Source organism: Strigops habroptila, chromosome 1, assembly GCF_004027225.2.
Source record: "Strigops habroptila isolate Jane chromosome 1, bStrHab1.2.pri, whole genome shotgun sequence".
Classification (NCBI taxonomy): Eukaryota; Metazoa; Chordata; class Aves; order Psittaciformes; family Psittacidae; genus Strigops; species Strigops habroptila.
The window spans coordinates 21,978,605-21,995,494 of record NC_044277.2 but is presented as its reverse complement, the minus strand read 5'-3'; the positions used below and the strand labels follow the sequence as shown (position 1 = coordinate 21,995,494).

The 16,890-nt window shown below is 36.3% G+C and overlaps 1 protein-coding gene across 16 annotated transcripts in view; it reads left to right on the top strand.

Moving 5' to 3' along the window:
* Positions 1–16,890, top strand: part of VPS13B (vacuolar protein sorting 13 homolog B) — a 444,484-nt gene that overhangs the window by 89,499 nt on the left and 338,095 nt on the right. The window lies entirely within an intron of this gene.

The following is a 16,890-nucleotide window of genomic DNA, read 5'->3' as shown; positions in this document are numbered from 1 at the left end:
GTAGTTAACAGACAGAATGTTTTTTATATGTATATGGGTATTTATAGCTTATGCTTAAAATCCAGGATGTAAGCTAAGCCACCAAGCTTCACTCCTTGGCACCAATTGCTGGATACATTTAATTTTCCCATATAGGATAATTTTTCCATGCTTCCCCCATCTGAAACATCCACCCTTGCTACCTTATATGGTGCAATGTTGTAACTTAAGATCATTCAGAGGTGAAGCTGGATTATTAAGGGCTTTATTAATCAGTAGCATACACTGAATTTTTTAAAGGCCTGCAGATGTTTCTCATCCAGTTTCATAAATAAATGTTACTGAACTGTTGTGAAACTGCTGAAGATATGGAAGTCTCAGTGATGATGATATAAATAATGAATTTGGTTACTGTCATACTTTTGCAAAATACCCATGGATTTGTGGAGTAAATTAAGGATTTTGACCACCTTACCATAGTCTTCAAGAGCATAAATATCATCCAGAAGAAGATAATACATTTTTTTCTTTATATTTCTATGCAGGCTAGAATAATTTAGACCCACTATTGTTTAGACCCGTTATTGCTTATCTGTTGTGAATAAACACTTAACAAGAATAATTGAGATCTTTTGGGATCTCCATCATTATCACTCTTGGAGAATATGTTAGAAGAATGTCTCAGCGGTAGTAAGTCATGACTTGAAGCAGAATGGTCGATTAGACTACTACTGGAACACTTTATCAGTCCTGTTTTTCTCAGTCCTATTTTCCTTTATCAGTCCTCTTCTTTTTTCAACTTAAATTTGTGTTTTGATTTGATGGTGCAAAAGAACTGTTGTATTTCTAGATGTGTAACCCTTGGAATAACTGTTTTAAATGCTTAGTTTTCCCTTCTTTCCCAGAAGTCACTGATTCTCTTCATTCCTGGATTGTGTGGGTCACCTAAGGGTGAGATCGTCGTGTTATTTTCAAGTACTGGTGCTTCTGAAGGTAGCAGGTTTACAATCCACACTTCAGAGAAATGTGAAAATACAGTCATTTGATAATTTCAGATGGTCCTAGGGTTTGCACAGTTCCAAACTAACCCATTCCCTCATTTAACATGTTTCAGTCCTGCAGTACAATGAACTGTGATGCAATCATGCTAGCAGTGTATCAGCAGAATAGAAATCTGGAACACATATTTTACGTACTTAAAGTAAATGAACAGTATAGTACACTTGTTTGGATCTTCTTTTGTTTGTGGCTTAATTCTTGACTTGGTAAATTTTATGCTTCTGTACTTGTACTCCACATTAACTAGTGAAGGTAGCTTTGAGTTCAAGGCTATGAAACGATTGCTGTCTACCTTTTAGTCCTAATTCTTAGCTTTGTTCATTCCATAAATCTATCTTTGTGTAAAACTAGTATCACGTCTTGTTGAAAATCATCCTTGTACTTAGTATCACCTTAACAGTAACACATATGTGTATAAGCTTCTAAAAAAACCTGACTGTAATTATACAGCAAATTTGGAATTTCAGCTTCCTTTTTTCATTCTTTTTTAGTGAAGTAACTATGAGGATAAAGTAGTCAACAAGGAACTTTTCAGTGAACAAGGTGCATCTGTTAATCACCAGTATTCTTTTACTAATATTCAGCTTAGTTTCTCCACCATAAATCAACAGCTGATGAATGTTCCTCAGGAGTCCTTGATTTGGGTTCCCTCTTGCCATTGCATGCCCCTGTGCAGCCTTTGATGGGCTGAAGGCTCTGGTGGTGGGCCTGGGCATAGCCTATCAGAGTATTATTTGGGCTCCCCCTCCTGTCTCTCTGAGCATTTTTGTGGGTGCATAGATGAGCTTTTCTTGTATAACCTAACGTCTCACAGAAATAGAAATCTTTTCATCAATGGTGTGTTTTCCATCTGATCACAGCTCATTTTTAGCTATGCATAGAAGTAGTACAGAAGTACTTAAAGAAAACAGCTTTTCATCCTGTTGTGTTGTGGATGTTTCTTTGATCAACTTTGTACAAATAATCCAAGTATTAACATATTTGCTTTATTTTCTTTTATAGCTCTTTCCCTTTGTTCCTTGGCTTTTTCTGATTTTTGTTTCTATGAAACTGTAGCAGTCTTGCAGGAAAAGTTAACAGTATGATTAAAGATTTCCTCACCTTCACTTATCCTATTTCCCAGGGGATCTTTCTGGAAATTCATTGCTTTATTCTGCTGTTAGAAATATCAGAAACTGTGGGTTTCATGAGTACTGTTGCCCAAATTATCTTCTATCTTTACATTTTCAAACTTCTAAAAGCCATCTTTCAAACTAATTAGAAATATAGCAGGACAAACAGCTATTTCTTTATCTAGATTATTATATCTCTGTTAAAAATATATAAAAAAGCCGTGCCCAGAGATTTCCGTTAACCCTGCCTGCCTAAAGTCTGGATCACAGGATTTTATACATCCTTCATACGCAGTACACTACCATGCTTTTCTTGTCCTTTGTGAACAAACTGTGCTCTCCTAGAGAAATGTTCTAGTTATGCATTACCATTCCAGATGCCAATTTTGAAAATATACTGAGACTTCAGATTTTTCTTCAGTAGTTTACTCCTTGTACATAGCTCATCTCAGATGTGTTTGTCATTTGTTTACATAGCCTACATGTTTCTCAGCTGCCCGTATTACCACTTTTTGTGTGGTGACTGAGCAGAGTTATTGGGCTGAAACAGTTGTTCCTAAGCTTCTTATGCCCTTATTGCTGCTTTGTGCCAGGTGCTTTTAGTGGGTGATGTGCCTCCATAACATTGATTCAGTGTTACCTGAACTCAGAAGTGATACCACAACCCTTCGCATCTTCTCAGCACAGATTTTAATTTATTTAATTTTTTTTTAGCAGGAATTATTCTCCCTAGTTTTATGCTTTTTCCAACACAGCCATCTCCAGTTTTAAAACTGCATCACTGAAACTATGCTTACAATATCGGCTAAGACATGCTATAGGGAAAGAACAGATGAATTAGGGAAAAAAAGGAAGGGAAAAAGGAGAAAGAGGATCAGCTGAAAGAAAAAGCAAAGAGATATGCAGGGGAAGACAAAGCAAGAGGAGAAACATGCAGAGAGAGCTAAAGTAGAAAAGCAGTCAAAGTTAAGAAAGCCAAAATTTAATAGGAAAACAAATACAGATACAGGAGTTGCAGGAAGAGGAGAGAACATCACAGAAGAACACATGACTATTGACCCTTTGACAGGCTGTGGAGAGTCTCACAAGATATGAAGGCCTCTTTGGGAACCTGTCTGCTGGGTAACTGCTGAAAGGTTTTCTCTGGATGTAGTTTAAAAAGGGAGCTCTGCACTGTGTAGCTCCACAAACATAGGAACAGAATTTATAGCTAGTGTGTGAGGTTCGTCCTACAGTTGTCTTTTGTCTGCAGCAGAAATGTTTTTTGCTCCAAAACTTCACTCAGAACTGTTTTAGGCTGAAGGTGGTGTAGGGATTCAGAACAAACTCAATCTCTTTCCTGTACAAATTCTTGTTGGGAATAAATTAATGGAATACCAGGTGTGAAAAATGCTTGAAGATTAGCAATCTTGTGTTCCCCACCTACCTTACTCCCCTGCTCTCCAGAAACTTTTTTCTACTAGGAGAAAAACACTGTCCTTGACTAATTCATAGTTTGCTGGTTATTAGACTTGCTGTCTTCATCAGATAGTCTGAGACTTTCTCTTTTGATTAACTTGTCCAGGGGCAGGCTGTCTGAAAAAGTAAGTTTTGTAGTCTCAAAAGGAAGTTGTGTGTGTTTGGTTCCTGAGAAAATTTAAGAATGAAGTGCCTGTACTACTTAAAGTTTGTGTTTGTCATATGTATTAATAAGGTCTGTTATCTTAAAACTACAGTAAAAAGATCAGTATGGTGCTGAGACTAGATGATTGAGCTCAGAATTTGTGAAGGACTCATTATATGAGTATTTCAAGAAGCTTATATGTTTTTTACACTAGATATTTATTGTAAATATGCTTAAATATTATGCCTGCCTTAGCTTGAGGCTGTTTAATTCTGCTAAGAACAGATTTTTAATTATGACTAGTTTGGAATTTAAAAATACAGGTAATGACTTAATGAGATTTTTGAAAGCACGTAACTCCCTTCATTGCAGTGACACCATAGCGCTTTTGTAATCCATAGTTTTAAATGTCTACATAGCAAAAGATGCTTTCAAATGTCAACTGGTATTTTTCAGATTCAGAGAAGCCAAGACAATAAAAAAATTTACATAAATACAAACCATGAAACTTATTACTTCAGTGAGTAGGCTTTACCATTAAAAAGTACAAGAAAAATTCATGCTGCCTAAAATACGAGTTGTGCAAGAACAAAAGCAATAGAAAATTTAAAATAGTAGATAGGAATACAAAGTGACAAAGTGCAAAATAAGAAATGGATAAATAAATCAGCTGCAAACAACTCCTTGCTCTGTTTCATGGGTGAAGAAAAAGGGATTAGGAACTTTTTGATAATGCATTACATCTACAATAGAAAAAAAGAACAAAAGCTCCCACAGAGCTCTTGGGAAATTTATGTTTGTGTTGTGATTTTATTTTATAATCCTTTTGGTATACAACCACAACAGTAGGTTCCATGTCAGTTCAATTATATGTTAGTTCTTATGCTTGCACATGTTTGAAGCATCTTGATTTTGCATTTCATCCACTAAAATGTGGAAACAAATGTGAATCTGAAATGCATCATGCTTTCTGCATTTTTGCAAGTATATGTATTGGATGCATTGATGTTAATAAAATTCTTTTACAATTATTATTATACTTTATTTTTCAAAAATAAGTGCACAAAATACGAAAATTTTAGAACAATAGTGCCAGTTAAGATCTTACAAAGGTTGAGTGTAGTTAATCCCATGCAATAAGTTTACTGTGTATTTTTTCATTATTTGTTAGTAGGTACCTGAAGCACTCAGTTTCTAAGCATTTCAGCCAGCCAAGAAAACATATACAGAGTCACACATGGCTTTAGTTTACTCTGGAAAACTGGAACTTGCTACCACTTTTTCCTTGTCCTATTCAGGTAGTTCATTATTTTGTTGACAGTTCGGTTCCATTAATCTGGTATTTTTAGGAAAATTGCTTGCAGACCTTACATTTCTCTATTGAAGGTGATCAAATAGGCATTTGAATCCCTCATGTAAATGATGTCTTAAAGTTAAAATAAAATCTACTTTCCAGAAAGTAACTGTAAAACTATTTTATGCAAGATTTCATGTGGGATACCTTAATGGTTGAATAATAAATTTTACCTCATAAAAATGAAATTCAATAATACAGTAGCTTTCTCAGCGCAGTAGCATCTGGTTGAATCTCATGAGAGCCAATATTTTCCAACTCATTAGGATCATGTCGTTCTGTATGTCGTCAACATTGACTTAGCCAAGCTACCTTTACTTACATAACCGCCAAACTATTAAATAGGTCTCTTGTGTAGTGAAGTCAAATATTCCTCTTATTTTGCTTTTGCCTTGGAAGAAGAGAAGAAAATGTACATACTGTAACATTTAAACATCTGGTCTAAACCACATCAGGGTAACACTGAGGAAAGTAACAGGATTCAGTATTCTTCCCAGGTGTACATATAAAAAAGGGTTGTGGAGCTGCTGCATAGTTCTTTTAACCACTTAGGAAAAAGACTGAAATAAGTGACTTGCCTTTCTAATACCCCTGTTTTTAAAACTACTTTTTTTTCCCTCTTACCTGCTCCCCTGCCACCAAAACACAAAACCCACCAAAAGCCCAACATTTCGAAGCTAGTGGTAATGCAGGTTGTTAAGCTCTAATCACTTCCTTGCTGCATATTGGCATTTAACCTCTGTTCCACGTAATGTGGCCGGTTTTTGCATTCATTTCCACTTAAACTTTCTGATTAAAATTGGAGTGTGAGAGTGTATTCTCTTAAGTAATTGCTTGAGAGTGGCAGGACACAGCTGTATGAGACTTGCACAGCGTAAACAGTTCACTGTCTTGCATGGGTGATTGTATCCACATGTATCCTTAACCTTCAGGTAGGATTCTGAATGCAATGTGTAAATAAAATTATCTTTATGCATTGTAAATTTCTTTGGAAGTCTGATAGATTATCAGCTCTAATTTCAGATGGAAAAAGACTGTGGATAAGCAACCTAAGCACAATTTGTCCCTTAATTATTTGAACTTAGTATAGTTGTGTGTAATCCTTTATCTCCTCTTTATGTAGACATTGTCAGTGATATTCTTAAGTCATGAACTGACACTGAACATGGGATAGGTGGGACATTTCATCACTTTAATATGTAATCTCTGGAGTTCAGCTTGTTGAGTATCTTCTTAGTAAATCCTCTGCCTGAAGCAATGATTCTGTCGTGGCCTGAAATGAGGAGCTAACATGCGAAGAAGGCATGTAAACCAGTCATTAGAATTGCCTTTTTATTTTTTCTGGTTAATATATACTATTAAGGTTTGAAATTGAAACATACAGCATTCTGATAAAAGAATGGTGGTAGGCATACTTAAAGCGTTCATACAAGCTTGATTCTGATTTGTGACATCATGCTGAAGAATCTAATGTACTTAAAAGTCCACTTGAGACTTTTAAACGTCTGTTGTGGTGAAAGTGGCATGTATACTGAGAGTTAACAGCAGAGTCACAGAGAAAAAGAAAAGCTAAAAAAATCAATAGGTTTTGAAAGGAATACATGAGATCTATAGATGTACATAAATGTATATAAGCTTCTTAAGTTGAATTGTGTTTCAGAATTGCAGGAGAGCTCAGTTCAGTGTCTGTGTTGAAATTAACAGTGAAGTCTTGTTGGGTATGTTGGTGGCCTACAAAAACCAAGATACCTAAACCTAGAGCTATAAATAGTGCCCTTCCTCCAGAGTCTGTAGTTTATTTGCAAAAATAGCAATGGAAGCCGTGACTGAGAGCACCTGTTTTGTTTATTCAGCTGTTAGCTTTATGTTATTTCTTGTTGCATTAAGAAAGGTGTGTTTGGACAGCAGGGAGGTAGGCTGCCTTTTTGCCTTGTTCCAGCTGCCATGTACTGCGTCAGGTGAAAAACTCTACAGGGAGGTTGAGCTGGTGGCTTCTTTTCTAACAATAGAGCATGTTGAGCCTAACTACTGGAATTAAGTGTTGTAACAAGACGATTGGGAAGAACATAAGTCAGGAATCTGCTGTGTGATAGGAGCTGCAAAATATGAGAAGGGCTCAGAGCAGACATGATAGAAAGCTTTGGATAACAGAAGGAAAGATTCTTTTTTGGGAGATGACCCAGAGAAATTGCTGTCAAATTTAGAGTGAACCAGGAAGCCACCAGTGGTTGCTGATACAAGAATAAAATGTGAATGAGAAGGCCATGGGGTTTTTTTGGTGTCTTTATTTTAAGAATGTGCATGCAGACGTCCTGCAACAGAAGGATTGACCCCAGTCATGCTACCATTAGCTGGACAGTGCCTTTCAGAAGAGCAAAAGGAAACTTCTTCTTCAGTCCTGGCAAAAAATAATAGGGTCATCAGAATATTCAAGTTGCAAGGACAGCAGGAAATCTCTATTCCCATCTTCTGCTACAGTCATGGATCAGACCAACTTCCTTACAGCTTTATCCAGTCAGACTTTGAAATCTCCAAGGATAAGACCACCCTGCCTCTCTGCAACCTCTAGCCCTGCTTGACTGTTCAAACAGTGAAAGAGCTTTTCCTCCTATCCAGGCAGAACCTTTTTTGTTTCAATATATGACCATTGTCTTTCATCCTCTTACTATGCACCACTGTGAAGAGCCTCGCTGCATCTTCATTGCAACCTTCTCGTACATATAGGAAGGCTGCTAACATGGCCAATATATTACTGCTGGTTTTTACCTTTTTAAGCACTAAAACAAAATTATAACTGAGGAGTCGAAGCTGGTTAAAACTTAGTGATGATGCCTCTGAGATGTGTTTCCTGTTCTGATTCTCAGGCCTACTAGATTTAACCTGAGCTTTGGTGCTATAAGTATGTATAATATAAACTCAGTCTCACTGTTGTTTGATTAAGAAGTATACTAATGTATGACATCGAATACTTCTGACACCATCACTCTGGTAGTTTGACAGTTGTGGAAATTTCAGAACTCAGCATCTCTCCTTTTCTTTTTCAGATTAAAGAATCCTACTTAGGTCAGTTTATATACTGAGATATTCTGAGAGGGAAATGAAAATGCATACAGGTGATACAACAGGAAATGATCAATAATTTATACCTACTAATTGTATAATCTTTTCCGTTTATGGTTTCATCTTAAAATGAAAACAAAGCTGTTGTGAGCTGTTAAAACTGCCTATTACAGGGTTTTGTTCACAATTTTCAGTTCTCAGGCTTTTGTAGTTGCTATTTACTATTAAGCACAGTAGAAGCATGTTCTCTGTGAACATGCAGTAGTGAAGGCTGATCTTCAGTAGCGAGTTTGTGTAATGTGTGTAGTCTTGATCAGCTAAAATTTGAAATAAGTTGAAATCATGTGGCAGATTCCAAGTATTGGACTGCTGCTGAAAACTCATAACAGTGCCTACAATACAAATAGTTTACAAAATATAGTATGCTGTAAAATTACTTCTATGTAATGAACTCTAGTGAATAATATGGAAAACTACTTTCCATTTGTGGGAGCATTTTGGTTCTTGTGACAAGGTAAGATGATAGGAGCTAATGGTGTTCTTGCCATAGAAAGTTTCCAGAATATTAAATACTGCAATAGCAATTGCTAGTATGATGCCCCCATATGAGTTATATTAAATTAGGCTTTGTAAAAAGCTGCATATGTTACGATTATTTTAAAACTAGAGATTATAGATTCAAATCCCACTTTGTAATTGCATGGATATTGAAGAAAAAGATATTCTCCAGGACTATATATTGTGGGAGATGAAGCTGTTAAGCTGTTCAAATGCAGACTGAGGAATGATTATTGTGACCCTTGCAGTAAAGAATAATGTTTTTCCTACATGTCTAGTCCACCTCATGCTCATACAATAAAATTAATGCAAGGTACATCTAATAAGGTAATAGTCAGAACAGAAGGTGTATTTTTACTGGAAAACACTAACCTATGATTAGAGCGGTGCTTTGACCATGAATTTTTTTGTTAGTGTTATGTCTCTAAAGGTGGGCAGTTCTTTTGGAGAAAAATTCTACCAGTGGTAGAAATACATAGGAATATTAAAAAGGTAGCAACGATAAGGCAGACAAAGTTAGTGACGTACTAGATTCTCAGGAAACAATAATATATAAGAAATCTTTTAAATGAACATCTTGCAGTTTTGATTTTGCTTTTGGAATTACTGAGGAATAAAGGAAGAAAGGGAGGTGTTCTGTTGTGGTGTTACTTAACAGTGTCCAGTGAATGTCCCTTCTGTTTGTGTGAAGCGTTATAGGAAAATTAAATATGGCACAGCAGATGGAACTGCTTTGATCTTGCTTTGAAGTGTGGCACTATTGTAGGAAAGCACTCCTTACTTTGCAGTATTGTGTAGATTTTTTTTACATTAATAAAGATACGTACCACACTATGTGGTATGTTAATTAAAAGCTTGGATTCTAAAGAGATGTCAGAATTCTATGTATAAGCACAAGTCCTGAATTTGGGGGGCTTTATCTTATGCAAAATAAGAGCTCCTACATCTGCTTAACATCTTCCAAAACATGCTTTGGAACCAGGGCTGCTGTCGATTCAGAGAAAGTAATCAGAGGTATTTCCAGAAACACCTTTGTTTTAGCTGAAGATCATCTAAATAAGTGTAGTCCCCAGTCTGAGCTTAGTTTTTCTGTTATAATTATATCATAAGGCTGGTATGGATACACATCAACATAAATATGTGTTTTACTTTTTCGTTGTTTTTCCCTTTCCCTTTTCATCCTTATTTTTTGCTTCTTCCCTCTCCCCCTTTTATTTTTGTTTTGAGGGCAACATGATAAAGAAATCCAGTTATTGCACCTTCTTATGCTGATTTCTTCTGTCTTCATACCCTGATTTTGTTGCTGCATCTCATTCATGATCATGATTTTCCTCCTTTTACTGTTTTTGTGTCAGATCCCTGGATGTTCAACCTCCTTTAATGGTCTTTTGTTCCAATTTTTTTCCTTTCTCATTTTGATATGGCTGTTTTTCTGCTTTTCTTTAATAAACAGCAGGGGATCTGATCAGTTAGGTATGGAGGGTAAAATTGTCTCTTGTGTGTAGCTTCAAATGTTTTTCTCATTAAAGATGCTTATTCTGGGGATTTTTGTACCCCTTTTTCCCCCCTCAATTATTGCAGGGCATGCGGAGTGACTATGTTGAAAATACAGAAATTACGATGAAATGCAGCTCTCAGGTAGTGTTATAGATATGGTTGAAGTCCAGACTGACACAAAGGTGGGGGTTTTGGGGTTTTTTTTTGGATTTTTTTTTTTATTTTTTTTTTTTAACATTGCAGTAATTTTTCAACTTTTTCAACTTAAGATATTGACATGGTTTTTCTCCACATGCTGTTGGAAATAAGAAAAGCTTCATTGCTCTGAGGCATCTGGTCTTGTTAAGAAACTACATTAAGTTCTTCCATATGAATTGCCACCTTAGTGGGAGTATATTGTCTGGCTCTGTTTTTTCTGAAAAGCAAATACTGGATGATTCAGAGGAAGATGCACGATGCAAGAATCATAGAAGCTAGTGGTATGTTCTTGCACCTCTGCAGAAGCTTTGAGTTCCCTTCTGCTGTTAGATCTTTTGTTTTTACCTTGCTTGAATAACATATCACAGGTGGATACAGCAGTTTTGTGCCAACTACTTTTTTCTTGTCTTAGCTATCTTTTTTCATTCTCCTGTATGTAATCTCAGATTTGTGATGTAGCCAAGCCATCTTAAACTAAATATTTTAGTAATTGAAATGGCTAACTAAAAGTTTCTGAAGAAAAGTAATAACAAGGAAAAATACTAATAAACTAGTCACATGCTTTACTGCAAGTTGAACAAGAAAAGTTTCTGTGCTCACTTAAAGAGCTGTTGCAACTTATCATTTTAGGAAGTCAAGGAGTCCTTGAGATTTCCATTTTCATCTATTTTCTGGAATGTTTTTCTTATCTTTTTACTGTCTTCTCAAAATCCCTTCTCTGGTATCTCTGTATCAGCCTATTTAGTGTGAGCTCAATGGATTGTACTGAGAAGCTATCTGATGTCTTTCAGTTTCAGTTTAGATAGCAAAAAAACATCCTCCAGATGTAGTTGTACCCCACTGGGTGATAGCTGGATCCGTTCAGCTTTCTGACTTTGTATTTTCTGATATTTTGACTGTCAAAAGAATATGTTAAATTCTGTCCCCTTTAACATATATGTCAGCATGTCATCTAAGAAATCCAGACCCCAACTAAATTTGGGGATGCAGAATTACCCTCTTTTCTGAGTACCTTCAGATTTGTTTCCACTGCGAAGAATTAGTCAGCCATCCATCTGCAGTGAGTTCAGCAACAGGAGTTTAAGTAAGAAACTGGTTCAGTTTTTTGCTTGGTAAAGAAGAAGGTTTCAAACTTTTACACTTCCAAAGGATGACTAGACTTAGAAATAAAACAGATGTTTTTCAGAGACTTTGGGCATCACATGAGTCTGTTGTGACTTCATATCAGAAGTCAGTCCATTTTTAACCAGTAGAATGGAGACAAGTGGTAGCTGTGCCTGCCAGAAGGGAGCAGTCTTCTATTCCCTTCCAGCCAAAATGTACCAAAGTAAAACGTTCTTTTGGTATGGTCTATTAACAAAACAAGGAATCGGGAATAGGGATTATTATTATTTTTAACCCAGTTGTGCTATCTTCAGTGCTTCCCAGGATTTAAATGCAATTTTTGAATGAGTGCTTGATAATAGATATTTGCTGCTGTAAGTAGTTACAACTGTGTGCTTGGTATAGTCTTGGCAGTAAATGTCTGACTGACTGGCAAGTTCAGAACTGTAAGGTACAGAGTGTAAAACACCTGTTAGATGTCTGTTATACTTAATCTTTTTCCAGATTGTTTTAGGGTCCCACTTATCTTCTAAAGCATACAGTTTCTGCATGTATTCAACAGCTTTTCAAATGCTGTGAAATTGTGTTATAACGAAGATAAGGTAGAGTTCAGAAGGGTGAACTGCACTATTCTGGGCATGCTCATAGGAAATTGCATCTAAAAATACACTGCTTGTGCCAACAAACCAGATCACTTCAGAATCATTAGGAGTTCATAGATATTTGTCTATTCTTTTTAGACTGACTGTAAGCTTTACAGTGAAGCTTTGAGGCACTGACATCCCAGCATTTGCGGTCCTGTTGAAAGCTCATGTGATTGCATCTTGCTATAGCTCTCATAGCTCCTGGTTTCATCAGTTAACTCTGTATTCCGTCCACTGGGCTTAGATGAGGTGGTTGTGATCACCAAAGTGCTAAGCACTTGATCTTCTGTCTTTCAAGAGAGCTTTTTATAAAACTTGCTTTGATGTGTACTTCGTGTCCAGGCTACTTTCCCAGTGGGATCACTTTTATGATGCTATCCATTCGTATGTTGCAGTATCCCATATGTTATCAATGAAACACAGCTTGCCAGCAGATTTGTGCGTATCGCCAAGATAGTACCTCTACCATATTCAGCAAAAAGAACAACTGCTTCTTTAATTCATAAAATTTGCCTTCTGTAAATTTGCACAAGGGCTTGAAAAACTACCTTTGTGTGTACAGAATATTCCCTAAATACAGAGAAAAAATAGCTGAAAAAGGGACTAGTACTGGACCAAACTATTGTTATGTTCTCAGTTTTCCCAGCTCATGCCCTACCAATTTCTTTTTTACCTTCATTTGAATGATTTGTCTGACTTCGAATATAAACCTTTAGGGAGGTTTTTTTTTTAATGACACCGGTGAAGAGCTGTTCTAACTTAAAAACTGCAGGGGAAAATGATCAACAGAAGGAGCTAGTGATCAGTTATTAAGGCACTGCAGTAAGCACTGTAAAGTCCACACATATAGTTGTGAGATGAAATAAAGAAATACAGTTCACAGAAACCCAGAATGGTTTGGGTTGGAAGGGACCTTCAAGATCATCTAGTTGCAACCCCCCTGCCATGGGCAGGGACACCTTCCACTAGACCAGGTTGTTCAAAGCCCCATTCAACCTGGCCTCGAACACTGCCACCTATTTTTTTCCTATCTATGAAGCAGTTCATCTATCAAGCATTCAGTCATATGCTGTATTTGCTATGGTAGCATTTGATGAGAAGATTGGGCTGCAGAAGATTGGGCTGCAGAAAAAGAAGCTGCAGACTTCATAATAGAATACCTTGAAGCACACGTACAAGTAAAATGGATGATTTTATAGAGAACTAGATTTGTGTATTTCCCTCCTTGTTATATATTCTGATACTGATCTGAGTTATGAAGATTGTCATATGTTTCTATAATACTGCCCAGTCTTTTCTGGAACTCATCTAACTGTACATATCCTTCCAGGGTGAACACAAGACTCTCTTATTGCATCAGGTGGCTTTGTTTTTAGGCTTTCAAAAAGGCATGATTATCTGTGTATTAATTAGTTTTTGATGAGATTTTCTTTAGTGTTCTCTCGAAATTCTTACTTGCTGTAATGTAATCAATTTGTGTGTAGAATAACAATTTCTCTGTGTGTATCTATCACATTCCTTAATCTCCTTTGCAGTCTGTTCTTTCAGTGTTTTGCTCTCAGTTGTTTGAATATAATTGAATGTATTCCGATAACGTCTATTTCCTATGCATTTATAGTACTTTAAAAGTTTCTGTTGCAAAGAGCAGTGAAACTTGAAGCTTTAATGTGCCAGCCTCAGTATTTGCCTGAATACCTATTTGGAATTCCAGTCCACACTTCATCTATGAAAGTATAAGCTTCTGATAAATCACAGAAATGCTGCAGGAGTCAGTTTGAAAACTTTTTGAAGAATGGCAGAAAGAAGAAATTGTTTGAGGTGGCAGGATATTGAAAAGACTTGATATAAGAAAAGAAAAAAGAAAAGACCAAAGTGGTAGTGACAAACGAGCAGATACAATAGGTAAAATAGCACCATGAACTAGAGTGTACTTGCTTTTTTTTTAACCAACTCTGATTTTGCTTTATTGCTGTTTTGAAACTTTTTGTCATTAATAATGCATTCTTTAGTAAGTTGTAGTCAGACCTCAGTACCTCAGTAGAGGTCTTTCTAGCCTCTCATAATCTAAAGGGAAATATGCCCTTCATTTCTGTAAAACACACTTAAATTTTCCCCTGACCTTAGAAGTCATTTTCTATTTCATTGAGGTAGTCAGAGCTTTTTTGTTCTAGTCAACTAGAAAATTACTTCTTGGTGCAGTTGCACTTAAAATCACAATTCAGAGCCTAAGTACCCTTATAGATGCTTCCCTGTTTGCACGCAGCTTACCAGGGGGAGCTCAAAAACTTGCTGGCCATAGAGCCAGGATGCTTTGTTCTTTTCATAAGGCATTGAATTATTGTTTAAATGAAAGAGTTCAAATAATTAGAATTTCTGTAATTCCCTTTTACCTATATAAAATACGCACACACATGCACACACACACGCTCTTTTGGGTAAGTCTTTATATTCAAGTGGGGAATATCTTTTCATTCCTTGCCCTTTTTGTCTTAGCTTTTGGTGTTTTTGAGCATATAAACAAAACCAGCATATGCTGAGGAATGGCTCCAAGGTTGCTTATGTCAGATTAGTGCTGTACGTTGTTTTGTCTTCCCTCAAAGAGCAGCTTGACTTCCAAATGTTGGTCAAATCATCATTTTGGCATTTGAAAAGCCACTGATATTAAGGCTCATGTGGACTTTGGAGAGGGAAATGAGATTCGTAACAGAAATTACTTGCAAGCCTGTGAGAGTTGCTTTGTAAGAAGCAAATCTACTGGCAGTTGTCTGCATCATGTATTTAAAATTAAACTTTTCTGTCTAGCAAATTGAGGTGTAACAAATTCCAGTAGCCAAAACAAATTCCAGCTAGAAGATGCTTTTTTATGTTGACAGTTGTTAATGACTGCAACAACTTTCTGAGATTGCAGGGTTTTTTTGATAGATTCATGCTGCTGTTTTAACACAGAAGGGGAATTGTGTGGCCTGTATTTTAGAAGAACTGAGGCTGGATGATCACAAGGCTTCCTCCTTTTACTTTTCATTCTCTGTTACTTGATGCTTCACAAATTATTTTCTGTTTGAAATGTTATTTCTCTCAGATCTCTAACTGGAGCCAGCTGATTTCAGAACTATCCGCTTGATCAGGCTGTGTCTATTTAATGTAGTTGACCTTTGTTAGCTTTTGGTGCTAGCTGAAGTTTGTATTTTGTTATTGGTTTATATTTAATTTGTATCCTGTGTATATGTTTTCTTTATGTGAGGCTTCTGTTCATTTGTTGCATATTAACCTTATAGCTTTATCTGTAGTGAGCAGTGATTGAAAAATGAAATGTTTCACCAGTATTATGAGAATCCAGGCTTACAATACCAAAAGTTTACAAAGCTTGCTGCCTATGACATGTTACAGAAGCTGTCTTGTCTTTCTTTTGCTTTACTAACTGTTTTGGATACAAGTTACTAAATGCTGTTAGGAAAAACCTCATGAAAGTGACTTCTTGAAGTTAAGTAAGTGTAATATAATTTCCTGATGATTGCCATGTCATTCTGCAGTGTAATCTTTAAAATAAGAAAACCCCAACAAAACAACTAACATACTCTTACATAGTGAGTTGGCCATTTCATAAGCTACTGGAAAAATTCTTTAGCTTAGAAAGTCACCAAGCAAGAACTATTGAATCACCATCTTTATTTCCAGTAATTCAGAGGTATTTTGTAACTTCAGACAGTGGCAAGAATGCATCTCTCTTTTTAATTGAAGATTTTTCAGTTATTTTCAGTTGATTCAGTGGTTTTCAATTATGAGGCATTTGTATTTAGCTGACTACCTCAGATATTTTTCCTGGTTTGCACAGTTTCTCTCTGGCAAAGGAAACTTTCTGATAATAAGAGGGAGGAAAAAAAATAGATAGAGAAATGTTTCAGCACTGTTCTGCTTGCTCAAGGTGTTCTGTGGAAGAGATAAATTGGGTTTGTGTGATTTCAGAGATTTCTAACATGGTTGTTCATACTATTTCCTTGCTACAAAAGTTAATGGGTTTATAAACTGCCATATAGAAGCCTTTTCACTTGTTGGTTGTCCTTGCTATTGGGTTTGAAATGAGATTGTCCTGGCACTGAACACCTTTGGTGTTGGGAAGGTAAAATAACAGCTTCTTCACTTTCTGTCCTTGATGTGGGCAATCAACTTTACTGGCATTGGAATCTAAATGTGTCAGATGAATTCCTTAAGCCTACTGTGAGTTGCCTGTGTTTTATCCTGCTTTTCACAGTACAACATAATGTTGTGCAGTGCTACTATTTTTATGCTTTTAGTTCCACACCTGTTTCTTTGTAAAAAATCATAAAAAAACCCTTCCAGAATATCTAAGTAAATAGAGTTGTCCTTTAGATCATTCTCATCTGTGTTAAGAACTGTTTGATATTTCAGTTGTAGGACTCTGTTTCCCAACAAAAGTCATGTGACATCAGCAGTGAGGTGCAATAAGAGCTCTCTTAGGATTACTTTAAATAGAATGGAAGACTTTGGGCATATAAGGTTGTGTGGCCTTGAATGTGATTTTTATTTGATATATGAGCTGTGACATAGCTATTGCATGACTGAGATGTGCCTGTAAGCGATGTAGTGTACAGATGGGGTTTCTCTGAAACAAAGCCAGCGACTAAATCTGAATGTGCTCATTTAAAGGGTAAAGAATACTTCATAAAACATATGGAAACATTTCTATGTTTTTTCATTAAATAG